General features: G+C 39.6%; 1 protein-coding gene across 3 annotated transcripts in view; it reads left to right on the forward strand.

The window, feature by feature from the left end:
* cadm2a (cell adhesion molecule 2a) overlaps window positions 1–24,464 on the forward strand; it is a 357,471-nt gene that overhangs the window by 235,546 nt on the left and 97,461 nt on the right. The gene's annotated exons all lie outside the window — the stretch shown is intronic.

Raw genomic sequence — 24,464 nt, forward strand, 5'->3', positions numbered from 1 at the left:
CCCTGCTAGGATGGAATAGCTCTGCTCTCGCTGGCTGTGCCTTGTCTAAAAATCTGCTTGAACTTTCGAAAGTTTTGGCCTTAAGTTTCATCCAAATGTGTCGACAGTGATGTGGGCCTAAGACTTGTGTGTGCATAATGTATTCTAGATTATATATTCCGTGCCCTTTTTCTCTCTTTCTCCTTGTCAGTCAGCCTCAAGAGCTGTCTATACGGCGAGGGATTATAAAATGGCCTCTGCTCACTTTCGAGGAATTTGATTGGCCCGTACTGTGGAGTGGGTGTCAGGGCTTTGTTTGAGCTGACAGGAAGTCAGTCCTGAAGGATATGACATCGTAATGAGTCGGCGTTATCGCGAGCATTAGATGGCCCGCACAGCGCCGCTTGAGTGACTGCTGCAGGGCGGTTGGCGCTAAACGCGGCCCGCGGATCCGTCACATGCGCTCACTATTGTGCTTCCGCTGTAGAGGGGCTGCTTTTTTAATGCTAATTGAGTTTGTTTCATTTCAAAGAGGTGGTGTTCGGGGGGATGGTGGATTGCCACCAGGCACGATGATGAAGGCATGTGATTAGGGCTGAGGCTCATTCAGATTCCTTATGCTGTTGCAGCTCTGGAAATGATGAAGCAGATGCTCTCTAGGCTGGCCCTAGAGAGGAACTGCATGTCCCATGAGTCCAACACACACACACAAAAACACACACTCAACCTGGCATAATGGAGACCTTTCTGAGGGTAAAATACCAGCTTTGTAATGCAGCCATCCATCATCATTACATCGCTGCTGTCTGTTCAGCCACTCGCCCAAATGCAGCAGACTTTATTTATACAATACCTTAATTACTCATACTTTCACTTCTGCTTTTAGGTTAATCTCTCTTCTCCGTCTCACATGTGCTCTCTCTGCAGCTCGACCCATATCACGCTCTCGTTCTCTTTATTTCTGTCTCACTCAGGTAATAAAGCGGAAGAGACATTAACAGTCAGCATCATAACTTTATAAAGCAGCCCAGGTTTTTAGAAACTTCCTCTTGCAGTTTTATGGACTCTTCAGGCCAGCATCATGCACCGTGTTTGTTATTGCGTTGGCACTTTTGTTGCCTGTGCCTCAGCGTGTTTTACTGAGCGAAGCCGACACAAACAGATGGTACAGTGTTCTTCCCCAGGTATTAATGTTTAATTATCTGTGTCCAATTTGCACTTTAATAAAATGCTAATAATCAGACACAGAGAGTAGAGGCGGTGTTGGATATTCTGCAGCATTTTGATGTTTAGGGTTCATCTTCTGGCCGTTCAGATGTTAACGTCCAGGCCGTGATCGTGATCGGGGCTCTTTGTGACACAGAACAGCAGAGAGATCAAACCTCTTTGAGATGACAGAGAACAATGCTGATTTTTAAAAACGGTTCAAAATTGGGTTAATATCGAATTTGATTTGGTTCGGCTGAAAATGTTCTTATTTGAACAGTGGCGCAAAACTGATTTTTCTGCCTCATATACTGGTGCGTGTGTGTGTGTGTGTGCATATATATATATATTATATATGAAATATTATACACACTATATTACCAAATGTTTTGGGACACCCCTCCAAATCATTGAATTCAGGCTTGGCCCCTTAGTTCCAGTGAAAGGAGCTCTTAATGCTTCATACCAAGACATTTTGGGCAATTTCATGCTCCCAACTTTGTGGGAACAGTTTGGGGATGACCCCTTCCTGTTCCAACATGACTGCACACCAGTGCACAAAGCAAGGTCCATAAAGACATGGATGAGTGAGTTTGGTGTGGAGGAACTTGACTGTCCTGCACAGAGTCCTGACCTCAACCCCATAGAACACCTTTGGGATGAATTAGAGCAGAGACTGTGAACCAGACCTTCTCGTCCAACATCAGTGCCTGACCTCATAAATGCGCTTCTAGAGGAATGGTCAAAAATTCCCATAAACACACTCCTAAACCTTGTGGAAAGCCTTCCCAGAAGAGTTGAAGCTGTTAGAGCTGCAAAGGGCGGGACAACTCCATATTACACTCATGTGCATGTGAAGGCAGATATCCCAAAACTTTTGGCAATATAGCGTTTTATATAATTTATAATATTAATCTGATATTCAATGGTGTCCCAGATTCCTTTGCTTTTAAAGAGATTCTGAGATTCCCTTTTTATTTATTACTGCCTTATTTATTTATTTATTTATTCTTTTGGTTAATAGTGTCACATTGCCTGTCTGCGATACCCTTCAGTTACCTGTGCACTGAGATATAGCTCTCATCTCTGCCTAAAGAGACAATGCAGCAGAATTTAGTCCTTTGTTCTTTCCAGCTCTCTAAGCGATCAGCTTCCAAAACTTCAGCTTATACCCACCGCCAGTTCCGTCACAATGCCGTCGTGCTTGCCAAGCCGAGTCTCTGCTGTAACACAACACAGCAGTGTTGTCTCGCAGTCGTATTGCGTCCTGCAACTTTAAGTCCCACATTTTCTGCCTCATTGACTTCTGTGTTGGATTTCTCATTAATATGGCATTGAACATAGGATAGGAACATGAGTGTGTAGAAAAGCTGTTGCTCATTTTTGTTTACAGTATTGTAACTTTGCTAGAAGTGTCAGTTACATTTCACACATAACTTCACACAGAAATAAGAAAAATACGGCGCAAATGAAAAAAGACGCTCAGGGTGGAGTTTTTCTTTAAATCTGAGTCAGCCTTGCAAGTCTTGTAATGATCCTACATCCCATCATATATAAGAACAGAGCTATTTTCAGGGGTATTCTGCCATCCAAAAATTGAAACGTCCCCAGGCTCAGGGCTTTGTCTATAATACCATCCGTTTCGTTTGTCTAGCACGACTACAACTTGATATTATTCTTAAACCCTGTCCTCTTTATACTTGCTTAAGGTTGTTTTTGAGTCACCCAGGAGGAGTTTGTCTGCCAAACGTTGTGTAAATGTAGATATCTGAATTTACAGGTGTTACAGGGCCCAGAATATAGTAATTCAGAAAATATTTGGGGGGGGGAGGATATATTCCATTTCCGTCACTCTCCATTTTCAGAGTGCATGTAATCCAACCCAAAGTTGCATGCATGTGAGGTGTCAGTGTTTCCATAACAACGAGGAGCATAACTCCTGTTAGAGCGTTAGTTCAACAAGTGTTCTTAACAAGTTTTAAATCATGACTGGCTTGAGCAAAAACGTCCTCCAAAAACGTCTTTATTGACAACAGACAGTGAGGGGAAATTTGTGAGGGCAGAAAAATTTGAGATCCCTTAATTGCCAAAAGTTTTGGGACATCTGCCTTTACATGCACATGGAGTTGTCCCACGCTTTGCAGCTATAACAGCTTTAATTCTTCTGGGAAGGCTTTCCACAAGGTTTAGGAGTGTGTTTATTGGAAATTTTGACCATTCCTCTTTAGAAGAGCATTTGTGAGGTCAGCCACCGATGGACGAGAAGGTCTGACTCACAGTCTCCACACTAATTCACCCCAAAGGTGTTCTATGGGGTTGAGGTCAGGACTCAGTCAAGTTCCTCCACACCAAACTCACTCATCCATGTCTTTATGGACCTTGCTTTGGTCACCGGTGTGCAGTCATGTTGGAACAGGAAGGGGTCATCCCCAAACTGTTCCCACAAAGAGCATGAAATTATCCAAAATGTCTTGGTATGAAGCTGAAGCATTAAGAGTTCCTTTCACTGGAACTAAGTGGCCAAGCCTGAATTCAGTGATTTGGAGGGGTGTCCCAAAACTTTTGGTAATAATAGTGGTCAGGTGGGATATTCAAATAAATTCAAAATAAAAGCTTGTTCCTTTTTAGCTGTAGGTGTTTGTGTTATTGTTTTATATTAAACACATCAAAAAGATTTTTTATGTCCTGACACTCACATCTGACTATAAAAAAAATTGATGGATTAGCATATCATGTATGATTTGCCTTATTTGTCCACTCATTTAAATTATTTATATTTAAAATATTGCTGAATGATAAATATGGGAGGAAGTCCAGAAATCCGGATTTCCTTAGAGCTGAATTGGGAAAACAAACAAATCAGAGGATTAAGGTTTGGACCAAAAAGTAGGAATGTAAAGTTTTTCTACCAGTAATATACACTGAAACAAAAAAAAAAACCCTGTTGGGGAGGTTATTTAGTAAGAAATACACAGACACAGATTTTTTAAGAAATGAATAGTCGATTATTGTACTTCATGAGGAAGTAGGTCTTTCATCATCATATGATTGTCTCCCTCAGTTCAATTTTATTTATAAAGCGCTTCTAACAGCGGACATTGTCGCAAAGCAGCTTTACAGAGATATAAAAATTCTGAATAAGCGGAACATACAGACTATAAGCAAGACCATGAGAGGCAAAGCGCCAAACAGAACACTACATCCACAGAAAATGCGATAAATATGTGACAAAAAAGCATGCAGGGGCTGATGGGTAATGCAGTCAATCACCGAATTTACGTTTTGGGGGATAACCTGATTTTAATGTGAAATGTGAAGGCTATTTGTAGGTTGCCGTATATCTATTTATACGAAGCTGAAGCAACGACCTCACATTTTTTTTATTTGATGCTCAAAGCCAAAATATATCATAAACTGATTTCTGTTTCCTCACAGGATCAGCAGCAGGCATGTTAGGCAGCTTAACTCTTGTCACTGCACAGCTTGGACACAGATTAGTGTGAAACTCAAAGCTTGACATACGTCCTGTACTTCTGCCAAGCACACAGTAAATAATTGAGCTTACTGATTAAGTGATGTAAACTTATTTCTTCTTTTAATCGACAATTGTCATGACAAGTTTTGGATATTGAAGACAAATTTATACAAAATATTAAAACGTATAGCAATCCAAAGCTTATCTTCAAGTTTACTCACATTTTCAAGGCAGCAGGTAAACGTTTGTTTCTACATTTGACCATTGTTAAGATAATTGCCTCAAACATCATTTAATTTAATGTTTTTGTTATCGATCGGTTTAGACTTCTGATGGGACATTTGCATGTTTATTTGCATATTATGTATTGTACAACTGTCTTGGGCAACAACTACAACACTTCTATTTGTCTGTCTTCCATACAAATGCAGCCATTTCTGTAAAATTGCATCAAAACCTCTTCTAATAGTATTATCGTGAGTCATGTGTAAATCCCCAGCGTAATAAAAACAAGGTCCGCCACGTGATGGGAACAACGGCCAACAATTAACTCGCCGGCTTCATATCAGGCTTCTATTCAAGTTATTGTAAAGTTGCAATTACGTGCCCTAAATCTCATTGTAATTACTGCCGACCACATGGGGCTACTTTTTCCCGGCACTGGAGAGAAGCGGTAAAAGTACCGTAATACGTTATTAATGCAATCACCTTTCATTACCGCATTGCAAATATTGTTTTAATGAAGGAAGTTTATGTAGCCCAGAGTCTCTGGTGCTGAGTGCACAGTGATAGTGCGCCCACTAAATTGCATTAGGCCCGAAGACAGGAAACTGTATGAGATGTCAGCAGCAGTGCGTGGAGGGATCGGCGGGCAGCGGCGGAAGTGCCGGGGTGTCCAGCTGGGCTCTAAAAGAGTAAATTAAGTCTGGGACATTGCTGAGCTTCATCTGCATTAAACTAGTGATACTCCCACTGCACCTGCACACCAGGACTCCTTCAGACTGCAGCAAATATGTCTGAACTATACTTTGCAATGTCTTAGTGCCAGAACAAACAAATTTCATTTCCAAATTGTACATATGTTTCCATTCTGTTTATTTATTCAGAGGATATTGGGTTATAACTCTCTTATGAGTCTCTGATGAATTCTCAAATCTGATTGGTCAGTAGGACTCATTTGGCACAACATCACGCCCTGGTTCTGTCTGTAATTCAAATAATTGCTTCATATTAATGCACTCCTTCAAATAGGTTATTGTTTCTATAGTAACAGCAGATGATCTACATAATCCAAGAGTAATAATACAAGGGGAGAAAAAGTGATGGACTCTGCTTTAAGGAGTCTTGAGAAAGAGAGAGCGAGACAAAGAGACACAGAGAGAGAGAGAGAGAGAGAAAGAGAGACAGAGAGAGAGCAAAAAGGAACCATACTATAACCATAACTATAACCATAAACTTATACTATATATATATATATATATATATATATATATATATATATATATATATATATATATATATATAGTCCAAAGTAGTGTTCATTATTGAATTTAAAATCAAATTGCTGTGGTATAAGCCAAATAAATAAAATTTTTAAATGTGCTGTTATAGGAAAATAATCAACTTCAGGGTGGCTTAGCGCTGAGCCGAATCGATCCACACCAAAGTGGATGATATTCCTATAACTGTTTTCTATGATCCTTCTTGAATCCCAAACCATCATAAATTCAAACTCTAGCGCCTGAACAAAATTGTAAAACGATCTACAGTGAAGGAGAAGGAGGTGACACACACTCATAAATGTTAGACACACTGCACTTGTCCATCACAGGCCTGTTGTGTTGAATTATGTGGCATATAGAGGAAGCCTTGAATAATGTAGCATAAAAGGAGACTGTTGTTACACATCAGAATTCCCACATGTCATCGCTGGATGGACGATGAGACCTCAGCTCTGACCTCAAATCAGCTCCGGCAGCATGCTGGAGGCCCTGTGGGGTCTCTGTGTTGTTGCCTGCATTCTAACTGGCTCTGTCGAACCTTGCTTGATATATGGACAGCGTGTGTGAAGTGCAAGCTGCAAACCTAGTCCCTGGGTGAGAGAAGCCCATGTATGTTGCATGAATGATATAGAGGGTTGAAGCAGAAAGCTGGCTAAGGCTGCATAGCTTCTTACAGCTCCTGTCACTCGCTTAACCCAGCACTGCCACTGAGGTTGATGGAGAGAGAGAGGCAGAAAAGCGATTGCTAGCACGAACGCCATCACTTTATTTGAAATGTTCTTACATTGGTGCTTTATATCACATTTATGAACATTCAGTTGTTTTTTTAAACAATGCTGGAGGATTATATAAAGTAACTAGCATTTGTATTAATAATGTGACTTTATTTATTACACTACATGTATTTATTTATTTATTTATTTATTTATTTATTTTTGCAGTTTCACTTATTTATGAAGCCCATCATCCCACAGGCAAAGGAACGCTTCTGGAATATTCTGTCATATTATTAGGAACACTGTTATTGTTAAAACAATAAACACTAATATTTAATAGGACCCTTTTTTGCTCTAAGGACATCTTCAGTTCTTCATAGCATGGACTCCTTGAAGTTTTGGCAACATTTCTTTTAAAATGATTGCATTACATAATCGGGGCAGGTTTGTCAACTGCATGTTCATCCTGCAATTCCTAATAGCGCAGATCAGGTGGCTAGGGAGAGCAACCAATGAATTACACCAAACGTGTTCATGCAACCAATTTGAAACGACTTGTGCTTTGTGTCATGGTGTATTATCTTTGGAGTAGCCATTTTAAGATGTGTAAATTGTGGCAAGAAAGGGATGGTCAGGAATCATACCAAGTTACACAGGCATTCAATTTCCTGGTATAAAGAGAGACACAGTGGGTACCAAGGAAACATTCCCCACTCCATTATGCCACCACCTCCACCACCACCACCAGCCTGAACTGTGAACATAAGGTAGGTTGGGTCCTGGAGTTATGATGCTGATGCCAAATTCTGAGCCTACCATCTGCACGTCGCAGCAGAAATCCAGATTCATCAGATCAGGTACTTTTTCTAATCTTCAGCTGTCTAGTTTCAGTGAGCTTGTGCCTACTGAAGCCTCTGATGCCTGTTATTGGCTAACAGGAGTGGAACCAGATATAGTCTTCTCAAATCTGTCTAGCCATTTTCCTCTGACCTCTCTCATCAACAAGGCATTTCTGCCTGCAGACCTGCTCCTCACTGGATGAGTTTAGTTTGCTTGTTTTTCCCCCCGCAACAGTCTGTGTAAACTATATGAGCAGTTGTGAGTGAAAAACACAAATCAGCATTTTTTGTTATATTCAAACCACCAGGTATCAACATCATTAATTTACCAAGATCACTTCTCCATTTTGAAGCTTGATGTGAACATGTGATCTGCTTCCTCTTCCTCATGTCATCTTGAGGAGTTTTTTCTTGCCACCTTGACCTCTAATAGACATAAATAAAAAAAAAAAATTAACTTTAGCATTTTTATTCAGAATTTTTATATTCTTGTAAAGCTGCTTTGTGACAATGCCCATTGATTAAAAGTGCAATAGAAATAAAATTGAATTGGATTGAATTGGAATTGGTATGCATTGCACTTCTGCCGCATGATTGGCTGATTGTGCACTTCCTCATTCATGCAGTTATCCAGGTGTTCCTATTAAAGTGACCGATCAGTGTATAATTCCTGAATAATATCTTATAGAATCTCAACTCTTCTTTCATGCAAACACAAAGTCACACTACATACAATAGGTAATGTCAGCGCACCCAGATGTTGACGTAATCCTTCGTTATTACTGTTTTATAAAACGCTTATGAATGTCTTACCAAGCTCCGATAGCCTTCAAGGTCCCCTTCAACTGAAGGGTTACTAGTTTCTCAGACTTCTTTTTGGGGTTCATATGGAGGGCCTGATTGCTCTCTTACAACCAATCCCCCCCTGCCATGATGACCTCTTTTCTGACTTTCCTTTACTTCTATCTCCTTCCCTCTGATTCTCTCTCTCTCTCTCTCTCTCTCTCTCTCTCTCATTAAAACGGAGGCTGCACACATTCACAATGCCGCCCTATCACCATCGATTTCTCCGGTCACAGAGGATGAGCGCTCCCTCAGGAGCTTCGTCCAGCTTCAAAACGTTGCTCAGAAGTCTTTGTTAGCAACTTTTCCCCCCAAAGTGCACAGTGGATAAAAAAGGAATAAAAGAAATGGCTTGAAAATGAGAGTCCAGGGCTTGTTATGAAATATTGACAGGCTGACATTAGCGTTGTGTTACCTCTATTTGACACGAAACCTCTTTCCACGCTTCCCCTCTGTAGATCTGAGGAGACCGAGTACAATACGTTTCTCTTTGGCATCACATATAATTGGCATGCCCAAATAAAAATAAACACAGATACATGTCTTTTACATGAACATATTGATTTTCTCAGTCTGGGGAGGGTCATTAGTCTGACAACCAACCATGCAATGATACTGCTCTTGAATAGATGTTGTTGTTTTGTTTTTTTTCCTTCTCCTTCTTTCATCTTGTTTTGTGTACATCAGCACATAGTTTGATAGCGTATGTGGATGCGATCACGAGGAATTTGTTAGCAGTATATCTTCGTGAACATTCTCACATAGCAGCTATCATTAAATACACAACGTATGTGACTCTGATGTCCTAAAACCCCAACTATTGTGTGTGCAATCGGATTGTTTGTGCATGCAGTTTTAAAGGGGAATTACAACAGATAGTTTGAATAGCACAAATTGGGTTTGACGCAAAATGGGTTCCCAAAGAACCTCCCAGGAAATATAAAGAGATATCTCACATGTATGTATATACATATGCTGAATAAATGCAGTGAGATCCTTAGACATATAATTACATGGCCAAAAGTATATAAACACCTGCCCACCAGATTCGTACGATCTAGTTCAGGCATCCCATTCCCAAACATTCAGCAGACACCCTTATATAGAGCAACTTCCATTTACCTATTTGTTTTAACACAACTGAGCACTTGAGGGTTAAGGGCCTTGCTCAAGGGCCCAGCAGTGGCAGCTTAGTGGTCCTGGGGTAACCTTTTGATCAGTATTCCAGTGCCTTAACCACTGAGCTACCACTTATCACCGATGCCAAACCACAAGCACTAGAATTAATGAGCATTAATATAAGTAAGTGCCCCCCCCCACACACACACACTGACTTACAGTTGATGTTCCAATTCACCTCAGAGGTGTTCAGTGGGATTGAGGTCAGAGTTCTGTCCAGCCCATTGGAGATCCACTACACTAAACTCCTCAAACCATTTCCTGAGTCTTTTGTAATACCTGTTATTCATTTTTTATTGATTTTAGAAACGCAGTCGCCATCAATGAGAGAGTTTCAGGCTGAAAGAAATCACAATACAGATGCAAAATCTAAATATCTAATAGCATTGACCTCAGCTGCTTTTTTATGTTTAGCTGGAAAAATGCTTATCCATTAAGACAAGCATGCAAAACTAGCAGAATAGACAACAAGAGGCACTCATTTGCTTATTCCACAGACCCTGTTAGTAAATTAGCTTGCAGGTGTTATCAAGTTTTTGCATAATAAGGGAGTAAAATTGCTTTGTTTAATCAGGGCATCAGTATAAGCGTACGGTATCGGTTTGCAGAAGCTCTTTTGACTCATGCCGAATGCCATTCTGCCCAGTATCTGATACCTGTTTGAGTTTTTCTTGGCATCTAAAAGATTCATGGATTCTATATCTCTTCAGAGATTACTGGAAATTGGACTGTGTAGTGGCCCACATAAGGCATCATAAAGGGCTGTGCTTTATAGGGATGCTGGGTGGGCAAAGAGCTGCAGGCCTTCTTGGCTTTCATTGATTCTGAACAGCATGGAACATGGCTCGGGGAGATGCGCTAAATATTTAAAGGCTGAGATATGACGGTCATTTCTTGACTGTGTGTTTCCTATTAAGAAAAAATATGGCCAACTGCATGACTACAGATTACATTTGCTGTGTCTTCAGGCAGAAAGATCGTGTCTGAACCGGCGACTCTTTTTCGGCTGGCACTGACACGGCATCTAAAAGTGCAGCGCAACAGTTTACAGCAACTTTACAGCAATTTAAGCTTATATGATTTATGAATGCGTTATTGACTGCTAAACGAATCTAGTTCATTAAATTACTGAGGCAGAACGTTCAACTGCTAACAACTGATTCATCATAAAATGGCAACGGCTCTGCTGTATGTTTGTCTATTTAAAGTCAAAGCAGAGAATCATCACATTTAGAGCACAGATTTAAATCCTGTTTCCAGACATTAGGATTTGACAATCATTGTCTGCACAAATTTTTTGAACAGAATACATGTATTTGCATAAAAAATCTCAAATTATAAAGGAACAGGATCTTCACTAATATCAGTGGGGTATCATTTATGAATGAATCAGTGATTCTGAACAAATCCTTCAAGTGAACCAATCATTTTTGTTACCTTTATATACTTAGCCATTAGTTAGTCAGTTATGTCTATGAATAAGACAAATAAGAAGTTATGTTTTGCTTCAAATTAGCGATTCACATTACCTCTTTCAACTAGGGCCAAAAGAAATAGGGGCAATAAACTGATATATATTAGAATGTTGTATAAGCTCTTACCGCTCAATATTTCTGGCTCCGCCCTCCATTCACAAACCAGCACTCGGCCACACCCCCATGTCCAGTCTGCTAATCAGATCAGAATTGTTTTACGGTCATATTTTACTCAAGATGTTTTCATGCTTTCCAAAATAAAATCCTTTTGAATAAATGTGGAAACTTCCAGTCACTACCATAAACTTCTGAGCCTCAAATTGATAGAAATATGAACGGGATGAGAATTATGAATGAACTGGCTGATGAACTAGCGTTTTATTTAATCTTAAATACTGTACCTTATGTTTGATAAGCTCATGGACAATAACAGGAAAAAAAACACTGAAATCAAATCAAAGCTTTCCATCAAAGTGACGATGATTTGTCATGATTTTCAAGCCAATTTACTGTAAACAGTGTTAAAATGTGGCACCAAGGAGTCATATATTTTATGGTGAAGTGACAGCTTTCTGGGAAACATTTGTTTATTTAACTGATGAACAAGCCTGTGTCGAGAAATGCAAGCATAATCGCTTTAAGGAGCGCAAATCAAATATTCACGATTAAATGAAAACCAAATATAACAGCGTCGCTTTGTTATGTGAGACGATGGGGCAGATTTGGCGAGATCTAATAAAGATTGTTCTGGAGAAGCTTATTGAATGGGCTAGATTAGATTTATTAACCCATTTGCATGCAGATGGCCTTTGATTGTTTATTAAGAAATGAATTGCAGTCTCATGGCACAGTGCAGAAATGCCCTTGTGAAACCACAGGCAGTTGTGTTGAGTTTCATCAGTTTTGAAAACCGTTATGTCACAGCTTTAATGCTGAAGACGAGCGCGTGGTGCTTTTGTCGAGCTTGATGGCAGAGAGACACTTTCTAGAAATGCAGAATGAATTTAGCCATGATTCTTCTGGATAGCCATCGGAGTAAACAGAAAGAAGTTTCATTTAAACCTTCATCACAACACACAAACCTCACAGGTCTACTGTCTGTGACAGTTATGCAATCGTGTGGAACATTACATGCATTAAAGCATGCGGATATAGGTCACGCACATCAGCTAATATTCACACCAGAATGTGTGATGAGTGTGACTTTATCCATGTCATGGATCTTGATACAGTGGAATTCTTTTCCTTGCATATCCCAGCTGAGGAAGTTTGGGTCAGAGTGCAGGGGCAGCTATGATACAGCACCCCTGGAGCAGAGAGGGTTAAGGACCTTGCTCAACAGTGTCAGCTTGGCAATGCTGGGCTTAACCACCAGCCAAGAGTCTTAACCACTTGAGTTACCACTGCTCACTGGTTTGATCTGATCTCCTGGGATCTTTAGAGTTTACACAGAAAAACAAAAAACACCCTGTGTACAGAGCATCTGCAGGCTGAAACACTTCTGGTTTGACTGGATTGAGCTGACAGGTAGTCCATAATAACACAAAAACACTCTTTGCTACCACGCTGAGCAGAAAAGCATCTCGGAATCAATGAGAATTTGAATTATGAAAGCAGTCAGGATCATAGCAGGTTCCTCTCCTGTCAGCCAAGAACAAGAATCTGAGGCTATCACGGTCACCCAAACTGGATAGTTGAAGACTAGAAAAGTGATTTCTTTCCCCCCTAACCTTCAACTGTCCAGTTTGTGTGACTCTATACCCATGGCAGCCTTGGATTCTCGTTCATGTTTGATAGGAGAGGAACCTGATGTGGTCTTCTGCTCTTGTAGCTCATCCACCTCAAGGTTTTATGTTCTGTGCATGCTGAGGTGCTTTTCTTCTCGCCACGATTGCAACAAGTGGCCATTTTCCTCTGACCGATCTTATCACCAAAGTGTTTCCACTGAGTCTCAATGGGTTTTTTTGTTTGTTTGTTTTTTCACACCATTCTGTATAAACTCTAGTGACATGTTGTGTGTGAAAATCACAGAAGATCAGCAGTTTTTGAAATACTCCAACAAAGCCCATTTGGTAGCAACATCCATGCCATGACCAAAGTTCCAGAGATCACACTTTGATGTTGCATTAAGTAGTAATGCCACATGATTGGCTGATTAGATTACTACAATAATGTGCAGGTTCACTGGTGTTCCTAATAAAGTGGACAGTGAGGGTTTATTTCATATGCACCTTCTCAGTCACTGCGGCCTCGGGTGTGTGTGGTACTACTTGCGCACTGCAGGTGATGATGGCAATATAAAAGGAGTTGTGTTGTGAGAGCAGTAAAGTCATTAATGGCCAGATGGATGGGTCACATGACTCACATGCCGGGTTGTACCCAGAGGACCGATAGGCTTGACTGATCAGGGAGGTCATGGGCCAATGAACGTTTAACAACAGCAACAGTAGCAGTAAATTTATTTATTTATTTATTTACTCAACAAAAAGGATAGTGGAAAAAAATGGTAAGAGAAGGCATTGAGAAGTGTTTCTTCAAGATCTTTCAGATTAGGTTTGTTACAGCGTGCTTACTCAGTGCCTTTACTTTACAAGGTCTTGTTCATCTCTCTTCTTTTAGGATATACCACAACACTGGTAAATACTTGAATCTGATTGGTCAGAATGCATTAATTATTTTTTTTTTTTTTTTATTCCTATTATTACAGCAGCTCTGGCACCTGACCTGACTGCAATTTTATATTTCTGCACATTATTATACATTTCTGTTGTTATGGTAATAAAACATTTACAGGGACCTGTATTATTAATCGATTCTTAATAAACAGTTAATAATCATGTAAGGAGACATTTATTAAGCCTTTTTTTTGTAAGGAGTCTCCAGTGTCAGAGTCAAATTAAAGGTTTAAGTTGAACTTTTCAGACAAGTCTTTAATACACAGGGATTTCTGTTTTCTCAGCAACATGACAAGCTGCATTTTATGCCTTAGGTAGAATCTTCTATGCATTATTTTATTTAGAAATTTACAAGAAGTTAGTAATAATAATAATAATAATAATAATAAAGGCTGCTGAGGGAACAACTACATATAGCTGTTGTAAATGATAACAAGATATAATGTGTTACATATAAATATTAATGGATAAACAGTATGGCATTTATTCATTTATTCATTTATCATTTGTTCATCAATTAAAATTTGTAACATGCATAGAATTAAATACTCAGGATGTGCTGTTATTGAAAAATAATCTCTGGAGTGATAACAGCATCATGATGGTGTCTTGTTGGTGAATAGCCAGCAAACTGAACACACAGAAGACGTTTTAAGAAGAAAAAGAAAACAAAAAAGGCTTAATAAAAGCTATTGTCTCACTGGAGGGGGAAAAAAAAAACCTTCATCTGATTATTCCATCATGTTAAAACAAGGTGAAAAATAGTAGTTAAATAGTAGAAATAGTTCCTTCAAAAGATATTCAGAAGAACATGTGACACAGAGACAGCAAAAGTGCATAATAACTGAAATAATGATACTGTAAATAACAGTAAATGAGCCTGCATATAACATAGAGCCTTGTCAGAAAAGCTTGCTTTTTTGTTTTGTTTTGTTTTTTAAGCCGTCACGCATCTAATGATGTTTTTATCATTCGGGACGGACGACCCGTTCGAGCAGCTCCACCCTCAGACACGTTCTACTCCGCTGAAGTGATTTCTGACAGTTTCATCCAAAGTTAATTATGGAAATCACAATCAAATCGACGCAACGTGCTGCTTCCTGTTCTGTATTATTATGTTTATGTTTATGCGATGTGTGTATACAATGAATACAATAGCCCTTTATTAAAGAATTACAAGCATGCAAGCTTCGTGGAATAGACTGATTTAAACAATAACAATTATCTCTTGCTGTAATTTTCTAACTTCCTATGCCTTGTTTGTTAAGCCGTTTTGTAAGGAACACAATAACGGCTAATTGTGACAGCTGTGTGATTCAATTGTGTGATTATCAGCTTATTCTAGGGTTTTTTTTTGTTTGTTTGCTGGTTTTGTTTTGGGTATTTTTCGGAACAGCGACATGAAGTCAAGCCGCATTTAGAAGGACGTTACTCTTAACTGGAAGTACTGGGTGTATCACAGATGTGGCCTGTAGGTCCATTTCCCTTGTGAATTATTTTATATTCTATTATTTTTGTTATTTGTGACAGAAATGCTTAGCAGTGAAGTCATGCGGTATGAGGAAGACTCAGTGTTATCTCCAGCAGAGCTGACTTTAATCTCCTGTTCCCTGAGCGTACAGTGGTAGAGCTGTGACATTTGTGGTGTTTACAAGAAATAACTGGGATTAACCTGGATTTACGGAGCATTTCACAATGATCTAGAGACCATTTACGCCACTATACATACTCTCATATCTCCACGGTATTTACAGTTAATTTGGATCAGTGCATGATGTGTGTGTGTGTGTGTAGATGTGCGAAAGGCTGGAACGGAGGAAGACACACTAAGGCAAAGAGGAACAGATGCAAACAGACAGAGAGAGAAAGAGAATATTTATGAACGCCGTGTTAAATTAAACAACTGGCCAAAGTGAGACACAGAGTGAATAAGCAGCAGGATAAACACATCAGCTCACATTTCTGTATCATGAGGCGCAACGTTTTTTTTGTTGTTGTGTTTTTCTGCCGCTTTGCATATTCTTTATTCCGCCTTCATCCAGCCATTACTGTGTTTATCAGGTTCCGGCATAAAGTGTTGTGCTGTGAGTGTTATTTTCCGTCGCAGCTCTTCCGTTCCGGCTCTCGCTGTAAATACTGTAGGATGGTTTTGTATAAACGGCTGCTGTATTTTCCTGCACCGATAGCTGAAATGACGAAGGTTCTCTCTGTGTCATATCTGTGTGTGATCCGTGCATGTTATTGTCTCATTTAGCATCCAGCTTAGACTGCTGCCCCCGCAAGAGCGGCGAGATAATGAGCCTGAAGCGCTGGTTCATCCTGATTTTATTTTGTGTTATTTCATTTGATTTTATGCTATTTATTTTCCGGCACACACTCTGTTGCCGTAGCAGAGAGAGAGAGAGAGAGAGAGAGAGAGAGAGAGCTTGCAGCTATGCTAACCTGTCAAATTTCCATTGTGAAACAGCACAAGCAGGATATTAGCAATCAGGCCCTATTGCTTCAGCTCCCCCTCTGAGGCTTTGAGAGGCATAGAGCAATAGCTTTATTTTTCCATGTGTACTCACAGCGGTACATGTTAATGCCACTTTGTTCAAACATTTAAGAAACAAGGGCAAAGGAGCGAGGTGATGGAATATTGCAACGGAGCGTTAAAAGTGCACTAATGGCCACACAGGGAAGTGTGTAAGTAATTGGACAGTGATGCAGCTTTTGTTGTTCTGGCTGTATATGCCGGTACGTTCAACTTCAACAATAAATTATGAAGTTAAAGTGCAGACTGCGACTGCTTGCTTTAATTTGGGTGCCTGTACATCCAACCATGAACCATGCAGAAATTACAACCCTTTTTGCACATAGTCCTCCGATTTCAGGGAGCGCTGAGTAATTGGGCAGTTGTTTCTGCTCTGTTGTTTCTTGGCCATCTGTGTGCCGTCGCATCATTAGTTTACGCACAAGAGAGCAAACGAAAGGTCCACAGTTTATTCTAGATGGGGCATTTGCATCTGGTGTCTGCTGCTGTTGTTGCTCAACACAAGGGCCGAGGACGTGTCAGTGAATTAGGGGGGTGAGAAATTAACATAAATCGCTCACTGGCTGTTTTAATGGGGAAAACCTGCACACCTGCTCGTTCATGCAATTATTAACCTTATATTAACCTTGTAAAAACATCGTCTGGTCTTTTTCCAGTATTCCAGTAACTGTCCAGTTTTAGAGTCTTTGCCCACTTTAGACTTGTTCTTGGCTCGGTGTTGTTGTCTGCTGTTGTTGTTTCTCAGCTGCCTCGAGGTTTAGCATTCTGAGATGCTTTTCTGCTCATCATGTACAGTATATCATATATTAGCTGTTTACTTGAGGTACCACAGTTTTCCTGTCTTTCATCAACAAGGCAACAAGGACATACAGAACCGCTCCTTGCTGGACGTTTAATGTTTTTCACACCATGCTGTATAAAACTTCCATGAGATCTGCAGTGTCTAAAACACTCAAACCAGTCTGTCTAGTATCAACAACTATGCCACATGTCACAGTCATCACATTTTCTTCCTGTCTCTGATATATGTTGTGAATATTACCTATTATGTCTCATGTTTCTTCCAGAGGTATGGCTGATAACTGCATAAACAGATAAATGAGCAGGTGAACAGGTGTCCCTATTAAAGTGGCCAATATTCATTCTAACAATCTTGATGTGGTTAAGATTTTTTTTTTGTAATCTACGTAATCTCCTCATAGGTTTTATAAACCCAGCTGTTTTTGTTTTTTTCCCCACTGGGTGAGTATCCGGCCTATTTTTAGCCGATTTCTTGTTTATGAAGTGAAGCAGCAGCAGTAGTTTAATGGAGTCAGGGTGCAGTGGAGTGTTTCTCTAAGCAGCAGGAAAATGTGAATCAGCATCAGAGACAGAGAAAGTAGAGTCAACATGATGGCGGTGTGAGAGTGAATCCTGCACACAAGCTTTCACATAAAAGCATTTTTACATTTACAGCAGACACCCTTATTGGTGGCCCTGGGATTCAAACTCACAACCTTCTGATCAGTAGCCCAACATCTTGACCACTAAGATCTTAAGTAGTGATGTGTCATTTATGAATGATTCATTCATTTTGAACAAATCCTTAATATGACTCGGGAATCATCTCAGCGAGTGATTCGTTCATTTTGTATTGACCGCCCATGCACAACATCGAGTAGGTTCTGTACCAGAAACATGATTAGTTCATCTCCCGAGTCGTTCGTGTAACACGTGACGGCCTCATAAGCTTCGGCTATGCAGTGTGTGGCGGAAACAGAAATGATTAGTTTATCTCCCGAGTCTTTAGTTCATGGTCCGAGTCGTTCATTTGTTCATCACGTGACCACTTCCTGGATCGGTATCTTACAGGCAATAATACTAATGTAATGTTGTTTAATATTTAGGAATTATCATAAAATTATCAAAAAAGTTCTGTTCTTTTTCCTGTCAAGAACAAGATGACTTTTTGCCTGTGTTTCTCTCGTCACTGACCTCCTTTGACTGAACTACAACCTTATCTTTATCTCTGTTGAGGTAAAATGATGTGTAACATTTCTAACCTGGTCTGCTGAAGAATGTTCACGAATTTGAATAAAAAAACTTTCTTATAGTTTTATAAAAGAAAAATATGAAATATCTTTATAATTGAGGTATCTTTGGTGTAGTAATTCTGGCGAGAAGTTAGTAGTTGTATGCCACCCTGACATCATTGCTAGGACAGTTATAAAGGCTATATACATGTTCCAGCAACTATTAATATCATATTAATAAGAAATCAAATGTAGAAGCTATCTAACAGCTCAACTAGATGATGTTTGAAACGTTGGAAGCTGATGTGTTTGAGCAGAGTGTATAGATGAGGAAGTGGGAGAGCTGGATAGACCGAAGGACTAAAGTGCTGCTGCATAGCATTAGATGGATACCAAGTAAGTGTCAATTCCTACTGGGAATCACCATCAGCAGGTAGTTGAATGGCATAGTGGGTAATGGAAAAAAAGGAAGTCGGCGTCTTTATTTGTCACATACACTGATCAGGCATGACATTATGACCACCTGCCTAATATTGTGTTGGTCCCCCTTTTGCTGCCCTGACCAGTCATGCACTGTGTATTCTGACACCTTTCTATCAGAACCAGCATCAACAGTAGCTCGTCTGTTGGATCGGATCACATGGGCCAGCCTTCGCTCCCCACGTGCATCAATGAGCCTTGACCGCCCATGACCCTGTCACCGGTTCACCACTGTTCCTTCCTTGGACCACGTTTGACAGATACTGACCACTGCAGACCGGGAACTGAGACTGATCCAGGTTTTAAAAAGTTTGATCAAGTTTTAAAAAAAGATGACAGTTTCATTATAAAATAAACAAACTCTGAAGATATTAAAGATTGTATGTTCCAGCACTGTCCAGGTGACGCTATAAAACATAGCTAACAGAATCTGTTCATTCTCAGAAAACAAGCGAGTAAAGTTTATAATGTCTCATCACTCTGGTGCTATTAAGCTAATGGCTTAGTTATCTTTACAATGCAATGAAAGTGAATGCAGTGTACCTTGAAAATTTGTTTAGAACACATGATAGGATCTTAATGATCAGGGTTGCATCTTAAATTATTTTTAATTATTAATAAAGTGTAGACATAAATTTACTTTTCCAGATGAAAATATACCAATCAAATGCATTTAAGTTCACCACTCCAGTGACAAACCGTAGTTCAAGTATTCATGACCGGAAAGTCTAGAGACTTAAACGAATTCTAGAGTGATCTCGCAGGAAAGTAAAAGGAATAGGTTTTAAAACTCATCCATCCATCTATCTATCCATCCATGCATCCATCCTCTACACTGCTAGTATTACTGTGTCTGAAGATTCTCAGACATCCAGGTGAGGTTATCTGGAAGTTGAGTCGTGTCAACCTGACTTCTTTCGAGTTAGATCGAAACATTTCACCACTCATCCAAGCAGCTTCTTCAGTCTGAGGGAAGTTTTACAGGAATTCTTCAGGACATTAGGACGACTCGCTTCGCTCCTAAAACCTCCCTCACTCTCACCTTCGCCTCGTTCCCTTAACGAGGCTATCCAGGGCAGGGAGGATCCTTGACTCTGGAGGATAGACATTTGTGGAATCCTCCCAACTTCCTTCAGACTGAAGAAGCTGCTCGGATGAGTTGTGAAAAGTTTCGATCTAACTAGAAAGAAGTCAGGTTGACACGACTCAACTTCCAGATTGCTTATGCTACTTGGTCTTGGGGCACAAGGCAGCGTACACTCCAGATATGATGCCAGTCTATCACAGAGCACAATCATACACACACACACACACACACACTCATTCACACACTACAGATGCTAAGATATCAGACAGCCTACAATGCATGTCTTTGGACTAGGGGAGGAAACCGGAGTACCTGGGGGAAACCCCTGAGGCACAGGAAGCATATGAGGATATGCTTAAAAATATTGTGCGTATAAGTCAATGACTAACTACATGTTAGGCTAAATAAAGGTCTTAAATGGGAAGTCCTTAGTGGGAAAAAATTAGCTCCAAATTTTTGAAATGACATGACAAACAGGCATCTATTCTGGTGATTTCACTCTTGTACTGGGTTCTAGGCTATTTGTAACAGGCCTACACTGAAGTTTATCTTCACCACTAGGTCAATAGGTCATTTGTAGATACATGACCGTTACATATATCCCTGTGGAAGTGTGCTGGCTCAGCAGCAGGGATGTTGTTTAGTGTGCTTTTAGTGCACAGCTTGCTGTAATTTACACTTCCAGTTGTTACCTATGGTACTGTAGGTCTTCACCTTTTTATGGGAGTAGAACACCCCATCAATAATGGAGGCCAAGTGAATAATTTAATGTAACATCAGCTACAGGTGATGGAGGAAAGTGTCAGGGTGATCTACAAGGCACCTTTGTCACATCTCTTGCTGTAGGGTTTAAAAGGACCTTCTCTCTTCCTTCAGCTTTTCCCTACTATCCTTTCTCCTCATGTATTTCTTCTCTCCTTTCCTCATCTGACTCTCTTCCCCCATGATCTTCCCCTGGCTTTCTCTTCCATTTCTCTCTCTCATTTTATTCTTTCACTACCTGCTCCACTGCCTGTATTATGCTGGGCCTGTGTAACTATTTAACTTATGCCTGGTGAATGAAGATTGGAAGATTCCTGAGAAATGTGTGGACATACTTTATATAAACATTATCATACAGAATGTCTTTATATCACATCTAGAAGCATTGAATAAATAAATCTGTTTTTGCGAAAAGGCTTACGTCAAAATTAGTGAAAGCAGTCATCATTAATCATTATAAGTCAGTCAAGAGTTCTTTATGCTTATCTTGGAGGATAAGTTTTTTTTGTTTGTTTTTGTTTTTTACCAACAGCGCACTGATGACACTTTCATAATAAAGTTATAGAAGTGTTTCATAAATGCAAATTTGATCATTTTAATTCAAGAGCTTTAAAATCATTCATTTGGCTGTCAATTAATAAAGACGTACTTGAATGGTGCTTCTATGTGTATAGTAGTTTTGAACGAAAAGGGATCACCATTATTTCAAACAAAGAACATTGCTCCTACAGTCATCAGCCACTTTAATAGGAACACCTGTAGACCTGCTCATTCACGCAGCTATCCAGTCGGACAGTCATGTGGCAGCAAAATGCATCAGTATTAGAATGGGGGGGGGGATGCGCTGGCATGATTGTTGAAGCGAGACAGGATGGTTTATGAATATTTCAGAAATCGTTGATCTCCTGCGATTTTTTCACACAACAGTTTATAGAAGTGACCCAGAATGAACAGGTATACTCGTGATTATAATAAAGTGTGTATATGTGGGCAGGGAATGTGAAATACACCCATCAGGCATTTGCTGCCAAAACAACCCTGACCCATCATGCACTGTGTATTCTGACCCCTTTCTATCAGAACCAGCATTAACTTCTTCAGTAATTTGAGCAACAGTAGCTCGTCTGTTGGATCGGATCACATGGACCAGCCTTCACTCCCCACGTGCATCAATGAGCCTTGACCGCCCATGACCCTGTCACCGGTTCACCACTGTTCCTTCCTTGGACCACTTTTGATACTGTAGATACTGACCAGTGCAGACTGGGAACACCCCACAAGAGCTGCAGTTTTGGAGATGCTCTGATCCAGTGGTCTAGCCATCACAATTTGGTCCTTCATCAAACTCGCTCAAATCCTTACACTTTTTCCTGCTTCTAACATCAACTTTGAGGACAAAATGATGACTTGCTGCCTAATATATCCCACCCACTAACAGGTGCCAGTAACTGTCACCTGTCACTGTTCATAATGTTATAGCTGATTGGTGTATATACAGTAAATACAGCTCCCAAAAATTATGACGAGACACCTCTTAATACTTCACAAATGTAATGTTAAAAAAGACGAAAAAAAAACCCCATAAAGTCCAAGATTAAGTTACATCCAAGAAGTTAATCCATAAAGTAATTTCCAGTTGTTCATGCTTATAAACTTCAGAAGAACTCGGTTAATACCGTATGATATTCTGAGCTGTATGCAGTGATTAAGTAAACGCCGTGCTTATTTTATAGCCGCTACGTGATTTTCATGAGTTTCAGCAGCTGGTATGAAAGTGAGACGGAGGAGGTCTGACATGCAGACTAACTCGCATCTGAACAGACAGACTTTAACTGGATTTGAAGATGTGTCTTTTATTTGTTTTACTTTTTGCTTGATTCTCCAGCTATAGTTGGATCCCCCCCCCAACATATTTACTTTCCCTAAGATTTCAGCCTCAAAAACCTTAGTGAATAAATATGACAAAGATACTTTAGAGATTTCTGACTCATTGTATATTTTTAGTCAGAACAGGACTCTCTTTCGAAAGGAATGTTGAATTTCTGTCTCAGATCAGCTAGTTTTTAAATCTCTAAGGAAATGTTAACTTTGAAGAGACTTGTGAGACATGTTTCTCCAGCTGTGCCAGAAAGACTTTTTCTTAACCAACAGTTCACATGCCTTATTAAATATACATTGTGAAGTGAATATGCAATTAAACAAGCAATAATCTTCTTCTTGTAAACAGTCTTGTAAATGAAACTGTTTAATGGAAAGGTGTTGGCCAACCTGTGACTTTGATTTTATCTCTCTGTCATAAAGTAGGAGGCTGAGAGAGTTGCAACTGCAGTTGAGGCTGATTTCAATAAATATCCAGGCAAACTAATCCAAAAACGCAAGGTGAGAAAACAGGAACTAGGTCAGGAGATGAGTTCTGCAAAATACGAGGGTTAAAATCTAGCATTCAGTCAGAAACAGTAATACAAAAGTTTTAGATGTAAACAAAAAGTGAGCTTTGTTTGTTCATTTGTAGTGTGTGTGTGTGTGAAATGTTTAGCCTATAGTGACCATGTTTATAATCTGCAGTGTGTTCGCTGATTGTGATATCCTGACACACACCAGTGGTGCTAACGATTTTTTATAAAGCTAACTAGCCTTTATCTAGTCTTATCTAGCACCTGTAGACCATTTGTGCACTTATTTGTAATCAACCCAAGCTTTTGTGTCAGTTTTAGTGTAGACACTATAGGTACTTCCTCATCTATACGGAAAATTTCGGTATATTATATACTTTCATATTTACACCATGCTAGCTGGTTAGATTTACCTAGCTAACATGTTAATATCAACTTTAGACATGTACTCCATACCCAGCTGTAGCACATCAAAGAAAATTAGACTGGAATAATAAACTGAGGCAGTGTTTTGCGTCCTGTCAGATTTCATTGCATACGCTAGTGTGCTAGAGAAGCATTTATCAATTAAAAGCTTAGCAAAGGAATGTGACAATCACTTTAATTCTTGCCATATTTACATAGTTTTGTTTTCTCCACTCTTGATAAAGTGGAATGGAAAAATGATTAGCAGGACTTATTCCTGTGGGACTGGCTAAGATTCTTCACGCTCTGTGGTTTACAAAATTGGTAGCCCTATTGGTATTCATCCAATGTGCCAGTCCACATGGTGAGGAGAATCTCATTGAAACATGCTATCTCTGTGTGTGTGTGTGTGTGTGTGTTCACATTCTGATGCTACATATACTGTATAAGACATCAAGTAAGAAAATGCAACATTTATAATTTATTATCATAAATACTGCTGTTAGTTGAGGGGTTGTTGTTCTTTATCTAGACCACCGGTCAAGTTAAAGCTCTAGTCCGTTGTCCAGTCTGGTGCTTGGATATTGCCTAGGCTAAAAAGTGAGACCTAATTATATCATTTTCATCCTTTTCTAATGAAGTTTACATCATGTTTACATCCTTGTGACTTTGATCTACATTGTTCGGCGCTCACATAAAAGACATCACCAGACTCTGACTAGTGTCTTTATTCACTCTAGATATGTTTAAGCATGATGATCCCGAAGACGAGATCGTCACGAGCCTGATGATTAAGATGAAGTCAATCTAAAAGTAGTATTTTGAAGTCGAGGAAAAAGTAGTATCAATCAAATTGTAGTATTAAAAGATTTCGGTTTTATTTTTCAAATAACGGATTCATTC

Source organism: Hemibagrus wyckioides, linkage group LG16 (assembly GCF_019097595.1).
Source record: "Hemibagrus wyckioides isolate EC202008001 linkage group LG16, SWU_Hwy_1.0, whole genome shotgun sequence".
In the NCBI taxonomy this organism is placed as follows: Eukaryota; Metazoa; Chordata; class Actinopteri; order Siluriformes; family Bagridae; genus Hemibagrus; species Hemibagrus wyckioides.